This window comes from Bufo bufo, chromosome 1, assembly GCF_905171765.1.
Source record: "Bufo bufo chromosome 1, aBufBuf1.1, whole genome shotgun sequence".
Taxonomy (NCBI): domain Eukaryota; kingdom Metazoa; phylum Chordata; class Amphibia; order Anura; family Bufonidae; genus Bufo; species Bufo bufo.
Window position 1 is genome coordinate 37,768,413 of NC_053389.1, and position 17,171 is coordinate 37,785,583.

Genomic DNA, 17,171 nt, shown 5'->3' on the forward strand with positions numbered 1-17,171 from the left:
GCCCCACAATATACAGTATACCTCTACACTGTGCCAAACAATATACAGTATACCGCTACACTGTGCCACACAATATACAGTATACCTCTACCCTGATCCCCACAATATACAGTATACCTCTACACTGTGCCCCACAATATACAGTATACCTCTACACTGTGGAGTCTGTTCTATAAGCACCATTGTTTTGTGGCGGCGGACAGAAAATAATCTGGAAGTGCTCCTCCCGAGACCAGGCTCTGGATCCGCCACTGATTGCTATTCAGTTTTCCAGTATTACTGTAAGGACCCTCCACGCTTTCCATATCTAATACAGACCATAAGCCTGGTGACTCCGCTGCTTGTTTTGCTCCTCTTGTCTCTGTTCTGTCTTGTTCCATCTTGTGTGATGTTTGGAGTCAAAACAGAGAAAATCTATAAAGGGTCCAAGGACGGACTGTTTAGAGCCTCATTCTGTGCGGTCACCGGCAGAAGTCTCCACCATGGCCTGCCAGGTAAGAGAATTACAGGATAATGACGCTGACACTTGTGGCACAGGATAATGACACTGACACTTGTGGCACAGGATAATGACGCTGACACTTGTGGCACAGGATAATGACGCTGACACTTGTGGTACAGGATAATGACACTGACACTTGTGGCACAGGATAATGACACTGACACTTGGGGACAATATAATGACACACTGACACTTGTGGTACAGGATGATGACACACTGACACTTGGGGTACAGGATAATGACACTGACACTTGGGGTACAGGATAATGACACTGACACTTGGAGGACAGGATAATGACACTGACACTTGGGGTACAGGATAATGACACTGACACTTGGGGTACAGGATAATGACACACTGACACTTGGGGGACAGGATAATGACACTGACACTTGGGGTACAGGATAATGACGCTGAGACTTGGGGTACAGGACAATGACACTGACACTTGGGGTACAGGATAATGACACTGACACTTGGGGTACAGGATAATGACACTGACACTTGGGGACAATATAATGACACACTGATACTTGTGGTACAGGATAATGACACTTGGGGTACAGGATAATGACACTGACACTTGGAGGACAGGATAATGACACTTGGGGTACAGGATGATGACACTGACACTTGGGGTACAGGATAATGACACTGACACTTGGGGGACAGGATAATGACACTGACACTTGGAGGACAGGATAATGACGCTGACACTTGGGGGACAGGATAATGACGCTGACACGTGTGGTACAGGATAATGACACTGACACTTGGGGTACAGGATAATGACACTGACACTTGGGGTACAGGATAATGACACTGATACTTGTGGTACAGGATAATGACACGCTGACACTTGGGGTACAGGACAATGACACTGACACTTTGGGTACAGGATTATGACACTGACACTTGGGGTACAGGATAATGACACTGACACTTGTGGTACAGGATAATGACACTGACACTTGGGGTACAGGATAATGACACTGACACTTGGGGTACAGGACAATGACACTGACACTTGGGGTACAGGATAATGACACTGACACTTGGGGTACAGGATAATGACACTGACACTTGGGGTACAGGACAATGACACTGACACTTGGGGTACAGGATAATGACACTGACACTTGGGGTACAGGATAATGACACACTGACACTTGGGGTACAGGACAATGACACTGACACTTGGGGTACAGGATAATGACACTGACACTTGGGGACAATATAATGACACTGACACTTGGGGTACAGGATAATGACACTGACACTTGGGGTAGAGGATAATGACACGCTGACACTTGGGGTACAGGATAATGACACTGACACTTGTGGTACAGGATAATGACACTGACACTTGGGGACAATATAATGACACACTGATACTGGTGGTACAGGATAATGACACTGACACTTGGGGACAATATAATGACACACTGACACTTGTGGTACAGGATAATGACACTGACACTTGGGGTACAGGATAATGACACTGACACTTGTGGTACAGGATAATGACACTGACACTTGGGGTACAGGATAATGACACTGACACTTGGGGACAATACAGGGAGTGCAGAATTATTAGGCAAGTTGTATTTTTGAGGATTAATTTTATTAATGAACAACAACCATGTTCTCAATGAACCCAAAAAACTCATTAATATCAAAGCTGAATATTTTTGGAAGTAGTTTTTAGTTTGTTTTTAGTTTTAGCTATTTTAGGGGGATATCTGTGTGTGCAGGTGACTATTACTGTGCATAATTATTAGGCAACTTAACAAAAAACAAATATATACCCATTTCAATTAATTATTTTTACCAGTGAAACCAATATAACATCTCAACATTCACAAATATACATTTCTGACATTCAAAAACAAAACAAAAACAAATCAGTGACCAATATAGCCACCTTTCTTTGCAAGGACACTCAAAAGCCTGCCATCCATGGATTCTGTCAGTGTTTTGATCTGTTCACCATCAACATTGCGTGCAGCAGCAACCACAGCCTCCCAGACACTGTTCAGAGAGGTGTACTGTTTTCCTTCCTTGTAAATCTCACATTTGATGATGGACCACAGGTTCTTAATGGGGTTCAGATCAGGTGAACAAGGAGGCCATGTCATTAGATTTTCTTCTTTTATACCCTTTCTTGCCAGCCACGCTGTGGAGTACTTGGACGCGTGTGATGGAGCATTGTCCTGCATGAAAATCATGTTTTTCTTGAAGGATGCAGACTTCTTCCTGTACCACTGCTTGAAGAAGGTGTCTTCCAGAAACTGGCAGTAGGACTGGGAGTTGAGCTTGACTCCATCCTCAACCCGAAAAGGCCCCACAAGCTCATCTTTGATGATACCAGCCCAAACCAGTACTCCACCTCCACCTTGCTGGCGTCTGAGTCGGACTGGAGCTCTCTGCCCTTTACCAATCCAGCCACGGGCCCATCCATCTGGCCCATCAAGACTCACTCTCATTTCGTCCATAAAACCTTAGAAAAATCAGTCTTGAGATATTTCTTGGCCCAGTCTTGAGGTTTCAGCTTGTGTGTCTTGTTCAGTGGTGGTCGTCTTTCAGCCTTTCTTACCTTGGCCATGTCTCTGAGTATTGCACACCTTGTGCTTTTGGGCACTCCAGTGATGTTGCAGCTCTGAAATATGGCCAAACTGGTGGCAAGTGGCATCTTGGCAGCTGCACGCTTGACTTTTCTCAGTTCATGGGCAGTTATTTTGCGCCTTGGTTTTTCCACACACTTCTTGCGACCCTGTTGACTATTTTGAATGAAACGCTTGATTGTTCGATGATCACGCTTCAGAAGCTTTGCAATTTTAAGAGTGCTGCATCCCTCTGTAAGATATCTCACTATTTTTGACTTTTCTGAGCCTGTCAAGTCCTTCTTTTGACCCATTTTGCCAAAGGAAAGGAAGTTGCCTAATAATTATGCACACCTAATATAGGGTGTTGATGTCATTAGACCACACCCCGTCTCATTACAGAGATGCACATCACCTAATATGCTTAATTGGTAGTAGGCTTTCGAGCCTATACAGCTTGGAGTAAGACAACATGCATAAAGAGGATGATGTGGTCAAAATACTCATTTGCCTAATAATTCTGCACGCAGTGTATAATGACACTGACACTTGTGGTACAGGATAATGACACTGACACTTGGGGACAATATAATGACACACTGATACTTGTGGTACAGGATAATGACACTGACACTTGTGGTACAGGATAATGACACTGACACTTGGGGACAATATAATGACACACTGACACTTGTGGTACAGGATAATGACACTGACACTTGGGGTACAGGATAATGACACACTGATACTTGTGGTACAGGATAATGACACACTGACACTTGGGGTACAGGATAATGACACACTGACACTTGTGGTACAGGATAATGACACTGACACTTGGGGACAGGATAATGACACAGCTTCTAAGGCCACCAGGATATTGTCATGCATTAAACGAGGCATGGACTCGCGGGGCAGGGATGTAATATTACCACTTTACAAAGCGTTGGTGCGGCCTCATCTGGAATATGCAGTTCAGTTCTGGGCACCAGTCCATAGAAAGGACGCTCTGCAGCTGGAAAAAGTACAGAGGAGAGCGACTAAACCGAGAAGGGGCATGGAGGGTCTTAGTTATGAAGAAAGATTAAAAGATTTTAATTTATTTAGTCTTGGGAAGAGACGCCTAAGGAGGGACATGATTAACCTGTACAAGTATATAAATGGGCTATACAAAAAAATACGGCGAAAAGCTGTTCTATGTAAAATAGGGGCACTGCCTCCGACTGGAGAAAAAAAAGTTCATTCTCCAGAAGCGTCAAAGCTTCTTTACTGTAAGAATTGTGAAGCTGTGGTATAGACTTCCTCAGGACGTGGTCACAGCAGGAACAGTGGACGGTTTTAAAAGCGTTTAGATGAATTCTTAAAAGTAAAAAACATTAATGCTTAGGAAAACGTGTAGAAATCAATTCCTTCTGGGATTCGCGTCCCCACCTATCCCCTGGTTGAACTTGATGGACGTATGTATTTTTTCAACTGTATCAACTATGTGTTTATTCTAGTAGCGCTCTAAGCGGACTAAGCTGTGGGATGTCACAAATCTGAGTTACCTTTACTCTAGATGTTTTTCTCCCAAGTCCTAAGGCCTTTTGGGATGTGTTTGGAGCTTTTTTTGCAGGCACAGGTCAGGTCAGAGTGTCTTGAACTTGGAGACGCGCCCCGGCCGGCAGCGCGGCTCATTTAGTTCAATCTTGTGGCTCACGCTCGTACAGAGTAGGAGGGATGTCACTACTGTGACTACGGGTAGTCACTGATACCACTAAACCCCGACGCGTTTCAGATAGAGTCGCTATCCTTTGTCAGGAATGGTTCTGGTTTAATGGTATCTGTGACTATGTAATTATCTATGTATCTGTTCAGGTGCCCTCCTGAATTCAACCCTATCACCGTCTTCAGTTTGGTGACGGACTGGACAATTACAAAAAAAAATCAAAACATATAAAAACTGCAACTATCGTTCTGAATGTGTCTGATAAAGAAGGCCGCACACCTTTGAAACATGTTACGTTTTATTACTAAAGCTTTCCTGGGCTCCTTCAGCCTGCTTCTTCACCTGTGAGCGATGACTCTCCTTCCATTTGCTTCTCAGAATTGTGCCCGAATAAGCACAACTCTGTTTGGAGAACACTGCCCTGTTCGTTCATACGGAGCGCCCCTTCTTTTTACATTGACACTTGGGGTAGAGGACAATCAATGACCCTGGGGACTGTTATGGAGTCCGCACCCGACAAGGTGGAGCAAATGCTGGTGCCTAATGCTCTACTCTCTTCTGTCCTGGGAAGTTTCTCCTCTGAAGACTCAGCACCTCCAGCATAGGTCATTGGAGGAGTGACCCTCCCGATGATGACTTTGGAGGTGCCTCCATAAGTGAGTCCATTGCGGGAATCGTGCTCCATGTGAGAGTGATCCTCTGTTCTGGACCTGCAGGAACGCACAACGTTATACTGATTTATAATGCTAAGCTTTGTGTCAGTATGATTCTGTAGAAGTAAGGTGAAGCAGAGGCACACAGCATTATAAATCAGTACAATGCCGTGAACTTCTACAGGTCCAGAGTGGAGGATCACACTCACACACGGAGCATGATGACTAGAGATGAGCTAATCTTCCAACATTCAGTTAGTTTCGGATTTGCCAAATTTTTCAAAAAGTTCAGTTCGGGTTTGAATCTATTCGTTCCGAACCAAAGTTGCTCCAGTTGCCCTGGGAATTGTTATATAACTCCCTCTAGTCCTCTATAACAAAGATTTTTTTTTTATGAAAAGCTCCCATTTCGTTTCATGAATTTTTTAAAAAAAATTTAAATTTTCCCCCGCCCGTCCCATCGGTCTGATACAGCGTCAGGTGTAACTGTATCTACTTTTATTGTTGCTGCCACAAACTGCGGTTATTGCTTGACCGCAACTGACTGCAATTAGCTTCTGCCTGGTCGTGACTATCGATTCCTTATACGCTGGGCGCCGTTTTATAAGATTTGTCCAAATCGAACCAGAAAAGATTTGGGTTCGATCCTGAGCCTAAAAAATTGGAGATTTGGAACGAATCTCCGAATAGATTCGCTCATCTCTAATTCCCACAATGGACTTGCTCTTGTGAAACAGCCCTAAGTGATGTTCTATCGCAGGGATCGGCAACCTTCGGCACACCAGCTGCTATGAAACTACAACTCCCAGCCTGCAAACATGCCAGTGGCGGATCCAGAGCCTGGTCTCGGAAGGGGAACTTCCAGATTATTTTCTGTCCGCCGCCACAAAACAATGGTGCTTATAGAACAGACTACACAGTGTAGTGGTATACTGTATATTGTGTGGCACAGTGTAGAGGTATACTGTATATTGGGGGGCACAGTGTAGCGGTATACTGTACATTGTGTGGCACAGTGTAGAGGTTTACTGTATATTGTGTGGCACCGTGTAGAGGTATACTGTATATTGTGTGGCACAGTGTAGAGGTATACTGTATATTGTGTGGCACAGTGTAGTGGTATACTGTATATTGTGTGGCACAGTGTAGAGGTATACTGTATATTGTGTGGCACAGTGTAGAGGTATACTGTATATTGTGTGGCACAGTGTAGAGGTATACTGTATATTGTGTGGCACGGTGTAGAGGTATACTGTATATTGTGTGGCACGGTGTAGAGGTATACTGTATATTGTGTGGCATGGTGTAGAGGTATACTGTATATTGTGTGGCACAGTGTAGAGGTATACTGTATATTGTGTGGCACAGTGTAGAGGTATACTGTATATTGTGTGGCACAGTGTAGAGGTATACTGTATATTATATAGCACAGTGTAGAGGTATACTGTATATTGTGTGGTACAGTGTAGAGGTATACTGTATATTGTGTGGCACAGTGTAGAGGTATACTGTATATTGGGGGGCACAGTGTAGCGGTATACTGTACATTGTGTGGCACAGTGTAGAGGTTTACTGTATATTGTGTGGCACCGTGTAGAGGTATACTGTATATTGTGTGGCACAGTGTAGAGGTATACTGTATATTGTGTGGCACAGTGTAGTGGTATACTGTATATTGTGTGGCACAGTGTAGAGGTATACTGTATATTGTGTGGCACAGTGTAGAGGTATACTGTATATTGTGTGGCACAGTGTAGAGGTATACTGTATATTGTGTGGCACGGTGTAGAGGTATACTGTATATTGTGTGGCACGGTGTAGAGGTATACTGTATATTGTGTGGCATGGTGTAGAGGTATACTGTATATTGTGTGGCACAGTGTAGAGGTATACTGTATATTGTGTGGCACAGTGTAGAGGTATACTGTATATTGTGTGGCACAGTGTAGAGGTATACTGTATATTGTGTGGCACAGTGTAGAGGTATACTGTATATAGTGTGGCACAGTGTAGAGGTATACTGTATATTGTGTGGCACAGTGTAGAGGTATACTGTATATTGTGTGGCACAGTGTAGAGGTATACTGTATATTGTGTGGCACAGTGTAGAGGTATACTGTATATTGTGTGGCACAGTGTAGAGGTATACTGTATATTGTGTGGCCCAGTGTAGAGGTATACTGTATATTGTGTGGCACAGTGTAGAGGTATACTGTATATTGTGTGGCACAGTGTAGAGTATACTGTATATTGTGTGGCACAGTGTAGAGGTATACTGTATATTGTGTGGCACAGTGTAGAGGTATACTGTATATTGTGTGGCACAGTGTAGAGGTATACTGTATATTGTGTGGCACAGTGTAGAGGTATACTGTATATTGTGTGGCACAGTGTAGAGGTATACTGTATATTGTGTGGCACGGTGTAGAGGTATACTGTATATTGTGTGGCATGGTGTAGAGGTATACTGTATATTGTGTGGCACGGTGTAGAGGTATACTGTATATTGTGTGGCACAGTGTAGAGGTATACTGTATATTGTGTGGCACAGTGTAGAGGTATACTGTATATTGTGTGGCACAGTGTAGAGGTATACTGTATATTGTGTGGCACAGTGTAGAGGTATACTGTATATTGTGTGGCACAGTGTAGAGGTATACTGTATATTGTGTGGCACAGTGTAGAGGTATACTGTATATTGTGTGCACAGTGTAGAGGTATACTGTATATTGTGTGGCACAGTGTAGAGGTATACTGTATATTGTGTGGCACAGTGTAGAGGTATACTGTATATTGTGTGGCACAGTGTAGAGGTATACTGTATATTGTGTGGCACAGTGTATGCTATATGTGTATAACAAACATATTCCACATGAAAACTTACAGTTACTTGGCCCTTGGGGATCCCGGACGCCACTTCCACACTTTGGCCGGGGGCTCGGCGGAGCTGATGTTGTGTTATCCTAATGAGAAAGATTTCATATTAAGGATTTGGAGAAGGGGCAGATGGATAGCAGAGCAGGGAGAGGCTGGTGCTGCTACTAGGGGTCATACCATAAGGGAGTAATAAAGCCCACCATAATGCCCCCCCAGTAGAAATAATTCTCCTTATGTGCAAAAAATACCCCCTTGTAATGCCCCAGGTGAGCTAATGTCCCCATAGTGCCCCCATAATGTGCCAGTATAAAATACCCCTATATAGTGCCCCCAGTAAATGCCCCCATAGTGCTCCACACCCCCCTTCCTCCTAGTGCCCCCCATAATGTACCAGTATAAAATGCTCCAGTAGATGCCCTCTGTGTCCCCCATAATTTGCAAGTATAAAATACCCATTCTTAGTGCCCCCCGTAGATGACCCCATAGTACTCCTCTCCCCCCTTCCCCATAGTACCCACCATAATGTGTCCCAGTATAAAATTGTACTGTACAGAGCCCCCCATATAAAACACCCCTTCTTTGTGGCCTCAGTAGATGCCCCTATAGTGCCCCCAATGATGTTCCAGTAACAAGAGCAACCCCGCCAATCATGTGCCAGTAATAACAGCCCCCCATGTGCCAGTAATAACGCCCCCCCATGTGCCAATGATAACAGCCCCCCCATGTGCCACTATTAATAACAGCCCCCCATGTGCCAGTATTAATAACAGCCCCCCCCATGTGCCAGTATTAATAACAGCCCCCCCATGTGCCAGTATTAATAACAGCCCCCCCATGTGCCAGTAATAATAACAGCCCCCCATGTGCCAGTATTAATAACAGCCCCCCCATGTGCCAGTATTAATAACAGCCCCCCCATGTGCCAGTATTAATAGCCCCCCATGTGCCAGTATTAATAACAGCCCCCCCATGTGCCAGCAATAACAGCCCCCCCAAGTGCCAGCAATAACAGCCCCCCCATGTGCCAGCAATAACAGCCCCCCCCATGTGCCAGCAATAACAGCCCCCCCCCCATGTGCCAGCAATAACAGCCCCCCCCCCATGTGCCAGTAAAAGTATTGTATATATATATAAAAAAAAAAAAAAACAACATACTTACCTCTATGTCAGCGATGTGATGCAGGCCTCTTCTGGCCTGTGTCCAGCGCTGTACGGCTCAGTCATCGCGCCGCCTGCTCTGGCCTCTGATAGGGACACACCTCTCCCTCCCCTGCCTCAGCACAGCCATCTGTATTGTTGTCCTGAGGACGGCGATACAGGTGACTATGGAAGCGCTCATCTCCCTGTGCCCCGCCGCCACCGCCAGCTCGGGGGGGGCAATTGCCCCGTTGCCCCCCCCCCCCTGGATCCGCCACTGAAACATGCTCAGCTGTTCTAACTCCTATAGTAGTGAATGGAGCCCTCTGGGTGTTGTAGTTTCAGAACACCTAGAGTGCCGAAGGTGGCTGATCCCTGTTCTGTCGAGAGATCTACATAAGTCGCTGAGCCACCCCCCGGGACGTCCTATCGTGGCGGGGATTGGCTCAGTGACGGAGCCTTTGTCTAAGTATGTAGACTGGCTTTTGAGGCCTGCTTATCTCAGGGACACCAATGATTTTTTTGTTGGCTTTAAAGGAACTGCATTGGCAGGAAGGGTGCCAGTTGGTATCCCTCGATGTGGAAAGCCTCTACACCCGCATCCCTCATGGTGCGGTGTGGAGGCGGTCCTTGACATTGTAACTAATTTGGGAAAAAGCCCAATTTTTTGTGATTTCATTGGTGAGGCACTTGAATTTATTTTAACCAACAATGTGTTCCAGTTTGGAAACGAGTGGTTTAGGCAAAAGCTGGGTACGGCTATGGGGACCCCCGTCTCCTGCACATTCGCAAATATGTATCTTGCCAGATTAGAACATAGGTTTGTTTATTCCACTATGAATCCGTTTTTACCCCGGTTGAAAACGTATTTACGTTTCGTGGATGACGTGTTCATAGTATGGGAAGGTACAGAGATCGAGTGTAGCGAGTTTGTAAAATACCTAAAGGCAAATGACATGGGAATGACATTCACCCTCAATTTTGGAATTTCTGGATGTGTCTGTCTTGGTTGAGGGCGACGAGCTGGTCACGGAGGGCTTTCGTAAGCCCACGGCGACCAACTCCTTGCTCCACCATGACAGCTTCCATCCACGAAATGTGAAAAAAGCCGTACCCTACGTCCAGTTTGTCAGATTGAGGAGAATAAATAGTAGGGATAGTGGCTACCACAGACAGGCATCAGAGCTAAAGCAGCGATTGTTAGAGAGAGGATATCCAGAAGAGTTGCTTAATAAGGATATGAAGAGAGTAGAGGAGGGTTTCTCCCCAGAACGTTCTACTTACGAGCAGGTGGTTGTAGAAATAAACAGAAGAAGGCCAAGAATGGGGCCACTAGGTTTGCATTCTCTTTCAAATATAGCCCCATGGCAGAACACATTCGTTCAGTAATTTTTAAGAATTGGGACATTTTGAGGAGGGATGCAACCCTGAGCGAACTCACTGAGCAGAAGCCACTCGTATCCTTTAGAAGAAGCCACACGATTAAAGACAGACTTGTGAGAAGCAGGTTTCATCCCATCAAGGGCAATAATTGGCTTAGAAATAATATACCAAAGGGTAATTTTCGATGTGGCGGTTGTTCACTTTGCCAACATAATTCCCAAAAGAAGTATATTGAGTTTGCAGGCACCCAACATAGAATCAAAAGTTTCATCCACTGCAGGAGCACGTATGTAGTGTATCTACTACTCTGCGGGAGATTCTACATTGGGAAGACAATCAGGGGCATGTTCGAAAGAGTGAGGGAGCACTTCAATTCCGTAAAAACTGGAAAAGGTTGCCCAAAATTCATAGACCACGTAAGAAGTGTTCATGGAGGTAACGTGGATTGTATCTCTTTCACAGGGCTAGAGATTGTATCCGGGGGGGGGACAGACATCGCCTCCTCCTGCAGAGGGAAGCAAGGTGGATTTTGCGTACTCAGGCTCTGGGTGAGCTTGGATTAAATGATAGGAATGAGTTGAGTCCATTCTTATAGATATGTGTTGCACACGATGCTGTCATGTGGTATTGAAACACGTGGAATTTATATTTGTTACGTTATATGTACTGTATATATTTTTTCACTAACCTTTTATGCGGGCGCAACTTTGCTGTCTATTACCATGACAACAGACAGCGCCGATAGTTAAAAGGGTGGCGCGAATGTACGCGCTGACGCACAGCCTGAGGAAGCGCATGTAGCGCGAAACGGCCGTCGCTGTTTGATACGTGGTAAAGATTTGTCTGCCCCCTGCTACATCTTGTCTATGGAATAAAGCACCGCTTTGATACAACACACTGGCGAGTGCCGCTGAATGTTTCTCCTCTCACATCGTGACTATATGTACTTGAACCTACTGTGATCGGCCGTGCACCACCGGCAGTGTGTAGATCCTCATCAGTCCAGATAATCACGGATCTCGCTACAGTGCGGATTGTGCCGCCCCTTCTTTACTTATGTGAGATCTCTGTATGTACCTGTTTGTCCAGTTTGTCCGTAAAGTTAGTAAAACCAGAAAGGCACAAAAACAACTAAACTGAACACGTAAAGTAAAACAACAGTATGACACAGAAAAAGGTGATTTTTGGTCATGACTCATGAGCATCGAATTCAGGTCAAATGAAAATTGCTTCTTAGTAAAGTTGATACAAAATATGACACTTTGCGGCATACAGCGGCTTCTCTTTTTTGTTCTGGAGTCCATTCACGTGGGGTGGGGGTTTTGATGTTCCTTGGTGCAAATTGCAATGGAAAAAAAGCAGGATAGAAAAGTCACCGCTGCCATTATACTGGATGGTTGAACATAGTTAAGCCGTGAGGGGGCTCAATGTGACTCTGTTTCCTAACAGACCTCGTAAACCTGGAGCTGGCCCTGCTCGGGGCAAAAGGAAAACGGCACAATGACACTTCCTCTTGCCTCTCATTGATGTGATACAGACTGGTCTCTAGACCCTTGCTGGCCAGTCATGTTTCCTGTCACCACATAGGAATAATAGTTTAAGGTTCTAATTCTGAAGGTAAATCTGTGAACTGTAAAGCTATAATTGTAATGTTATTGTCCATGAAAGGAGTTCGCTCCCTCTAGTGGTAGAAGACAGAAGTGCAGACAGGTAGTGAGGATGATGATTCAGCTGTCAGACAGTCCTCAGATACCAGACGTCTCTATCCCCGGCCAGTTCTTGAGATCATGTTCTTATGAACCCTTGTTATTGTGGATCTTACTGAACTTTCCCAACCAGAAATGCAACGTTGTCACCTCTCAAGACATCAGGCCTTCAGCATATTTCATTCCTTGTTCCTTAACACTTGTTTTACAGCTTCTGTGGATGAGTTGTTCAGTTCACAGTCCTAAATTGTATGCGAGGTCACTAATTTAGAGCATATTCTTGTTACGCTTCATAGCACAAGAGCTGTGCTTCACCCGTCCATATTTGACTGCCTGTTGCTATCACTAGGGGACAATCTGTATGAGGACCTCCACCGATCAGATGTTTGAGAAGGCACTAGCGCTCTGAGTCAGTCACCCCACCACCTCACATGGCTGAGGCGCAGCTCAGCCCAATAGAAGTGAATAGGCCAGAACTACGATACCAAACATGGCCATTATACAATGTACGGCGCTGTGCTTGGTGAGCAGACAGAAGGCTGCTTCGCTACAGTAAGGGCCGTGGCCCAGGGGTGCACCACCAATGAGGCCAGGTAAGGTGATCGACTCAGGTTGGCACCAGGTAGGGGCAACTGGGGGGAGCAGCGGAGGGCCATGGGCAATGGGTGCTTTCATTGTGTCAAAGGGATTAGGTTAAGAAATTGGCATGGGGGGGGGGGGCGCCCTTTAGTTTTTTCCTATTGCAGCAGAAAGGCTAGGTGCACCCCTGCCGGGGCCTTCTGAGACAGCTGATTGGCGGGGGTCCCAGATGTCAATCCCCAACTGATCAGAGGATAGGTCATCAATAGAAAAGTCTCTGAAAACCCCTTTAATGGATGAGATGTTGAACTACAGAGTATCTACCACTAGGTGGCACTAAAGAGAAGGCTGTGGTTCTGGAGGAGCTAATTTGCATATTTTCCCATGGGGCATTGCCTGTAAAATTTCATCTCCTCAATGAGAACCAGTACCCCCCCCCAGAACATTAAGGAAACTGAAGATTGAAGCTCCGGACTAAAGAAATGCAGTCCAGAAACCTGATCTGTTCTTAGACCGCTGTGTAATCTCAGGGTTTCACAAGAGTTTGAGATGAGGCGGTTGTAAGGATTATGCCGGCATGAAATGTAAGAAGGGCCCTGGGACAGGGGTAATATGGCAGGAGGTGTCCCTGTGCTACCACAGTGTCCCGATGCCTGTTGTCAATCAGCTCTGAAAGAATATCCCAACCCCTCCCCTGCCGCTAATATCCATCATAGGTTTCATACCTGAGCTGTACAATCTATGAGTATTAATAGTTAGGACATACATTAATATCTCCTTTTTGCCTCTTTTCAGGGTGTCTGGTGCTGTCTAGTGATTCTCAGTGCATTTCTGATTAGAGGTAGGTAAATGGTCATCCTCACATTTTACTATTTTAAAGTTTGCTTAGCGCCACCTAGTAGTCATCAGTGGAACAGCAGATTTTTTGTTCTTTCCTATTTGAGTTTGAAAGGGATTGTCCCCTTACAAAAACGTATTCCTTATCCACAGGATAGGGAATAAGTGTCTGATCTGCAGGGGGGTCCGAATGCTGGGGTCCACGCTGATCACGAGAACGGTGGCTTGAATGAAGTGACAGCTACGCATGCACACTACCACTCCATTCGGCTCTATGGGGCTGCCACTCCATCCGAGCTGTTGTACGTCCTTGGGATGGGACACCTCTCCTATCCTGTGGATAGATGATAAGTTGTCTCATTGGGATACCCGCTTTAAAACAAGATCCTCATTTCTTGACCAGAATGGGCATCACTGGAGGACCTGTCCCGTCCTGCATTACACAGACAGCTCATTGATGTGAATGGACTCTGTGTAATGCTTCATGTCTCCTGCGGAGGCGCTGCAGGGAAACTAAACACTTACTGCCAGGTTTCCCTACAGATCACAGCTGATTGCTGATCACCTTATTATGAAGGGTCCCTTTATCAAGCGGTGGATTATCCAGTAGATAAATGACGGATGACTGTAAGCTCATGTTCTGTATAATCAATGGCCTGGCTAATTCTCTTACTCACTACCACCCCCCACAGGTTCTGCAGCAGAACAAGATCAGTTTCACTATGGTGAGTCATTTTGCCATTAAACAGTTACTCTATCAACAACATCAGGTACTTACCACCAAATTATTCCTCCTCCCACTGTATCTGGTGGGGAGCTGGTCTGGGCGAATCTACTTACTATTTTGCTTTGGCCAGAATACACAGACTCAGTATACACTTCATAATTTTGTCAGTGGTCTGCATTTGCCCTCATCAGTAATAGATGGGTCCTGCTCTCTTCTCAGATTATATGAGGCTCCGGATGGGAGGTCTGATCTTTGCTGGTGTCATGCTGACTATTGGGGTTATTATCCTGCTGAGTAAGTAGCATCAGCTATGTGGTAACTATATAGATATATTTACAGTACACACATCCATAGACATATGTACAGTAAATATATATACAGTACACACATCCATATACATATGTACAGTAAATATATATACAGTACACATATCCATATACATATGTACAGTAAATATATATACAGTACACACATCCATATACATATGTACAGTAAATATATACACATACAGTATTGTGGTAAAGTGTATGGAAAAGTCTTGGAAGGGGTGTATATCTCACCCAGGTTCCTCAACTGGGTGAGCTAAGTAAAATCCAGAAAAGCTAAAGTGGTTTCAGCAAGGTGTAGGTTGCTGACACAGTTTTGTTAAAAGCTCAAGGGCTGGATTTTATTTGGACTGGGAAGGTAGGTTTGGTAGTGGGACCTCCCCAGTCCACCTCCATTCCAGGGCAGGTTTTCCTCTAGCGTGAGGGATCCCCAGGTGTAGCCAGCTGGGATCATTAGGGGGAAATAAAAGCACATCCCAGGCTGTCAGTCTGGGAGAGTTATGCCTGGAAGAAATCTAGGAAGCTGGCTGCCTTGCTGGCTAGAGATGCCGGAGTCTCTGTGTGTGAACTGCACTCAATAGGTGAGCTAGAAACGAATCTGTATTAGTTAGAGCCCAGACGGGCAGGAGTTTATTTTGCTTGGCTTTTGTTTTGTGGTGCTGGAACTTCACCGTACCTAGTGAATTATAACTCGGTTTGCCTGTAAATTGCCGGAGTGTCATAAAATAAAGCATCAATTTGGACTTTAATCCTGTTGTCTGCAAACAAATCTGTCACTGCCACCCTGCTTGAGAGAGCAACCCCTTACAGTATATATACAGTACATTATATATACACATATATACAGTACATTACACATATACACACATACATACTATGCCCTTAATTTTCTGTTTGTTTTTCAGCTGATTTTAACCTATTTAAAAAGAAGAAAAAGGAGCCATGTAAAGTAAGTGATGCCCCCTCCCACCATATCCCATGGACTTCATATAAAATGTTACTTTCCCCTTTTTTTAACACCCTCCCCCCCCCCCTTCCTTTTTTTTCTTCTCCTTCTTGGAATGGACTGGATTACAGGCAGAAATCTGAATGCAGCTTTGGATGTGAATGGAGTATAAAACATAATATAAAGTCTTGAGGACTGACTGAAACCTGAGAACCTTCTAACAGACGTTCACAGCACCACTAGGCACTAAATTGTCCTTATCTACAGGCGACAAGAGAAAGTTGAAGACATACTCAGTGCTAGACTTGGATCACTGGCTCCTTGGATCCCTCATTTTTTGTGTCCCTCAAGTGTTTTGGAAGGAATGTGATGCCCAGGACTATAATAAATAAATTATATATCTATATACACACACACTCACTCACACACACACAACACACCCTATGTAATTTAGATTGGATGTACTGGGTATTATATTGATTCTTGCAGGAGGTCTATTTCATAAGCTACATATACAGTAAATATTTGCAGAAATGTTTACACTGCTGAAGGCGTGAGAACTTTTTCACTTTTGCATACTGCTACAGAAAAAAAAAAAAAAGAAATTGTGCAGTGGCTCCTGGGGCTCATCAATGGTACTACTGCAGAAAACATATAAGTTGTGCCACCTAGTGGTCATTTAGTGGTAGTGTCTCGAAAAAAATGTCTAAAGCCACCTGTGCCATCTGGTGGGCCTTTAGCATTATTTTGCTTGGAATCAACTTTCTGGCTTTAGTGTTTGTTTATTTTTTTTGTGTTTTTTTTTGGGGGGGGGGTACACTTTAGGGGATATACAGGGCTTGATTGATGATTCCCATTTTGTGAATAAAATACTTCTGATAATGTCACCCTTTTGTTGAGAGAACTACAGTGAATTCTCAGTTTATAAATGTGCCTATTCCTATTGTAAGACATGAGGACACTGCCCTCTGGTGGAAAAATTACTCCTACTGCAAAAGAGGTTGGGATACAAATTATTCAAAAAGTGGTAGCGACTTCATATCATGTGACTAACCCAGAGCTACTTGACCAATAAGACTTGACATGGAACAGTTACCCCGTGTTTTTTTTTTTTTTTTTATTGCTTAGTCCGTGTGACTGGATATAATAAGCTGGATTCATGTACCTGGTTTACACTGGTTTATTT

At 44.6% G+C, this 17,171-nt stretch overlaps 1 long non-coding RNA gene across 1 annotated transcript; it reads left to right on the top strand.

Moving 5' to 3' along the window:
- The first annotated feature begins 368 nt into the window (after window positions 1-368).
- LOC120993676 lies at window positions 369-15,988 on the top strand. Its single transcript, XR_005777310.1, has 5 exons — window positions 369-494; window positions 13,945-13,990; window positions 14,679-14,711; window positions 14,933-15,007; window positions 15,945-15,988. It is a non-coding gene; the product is annotated as an uncharacterized LOC120993676 (long non-coding RNA).
- Window positions 15,989-17,171: the final 1,183 nt, after the last annotated feature.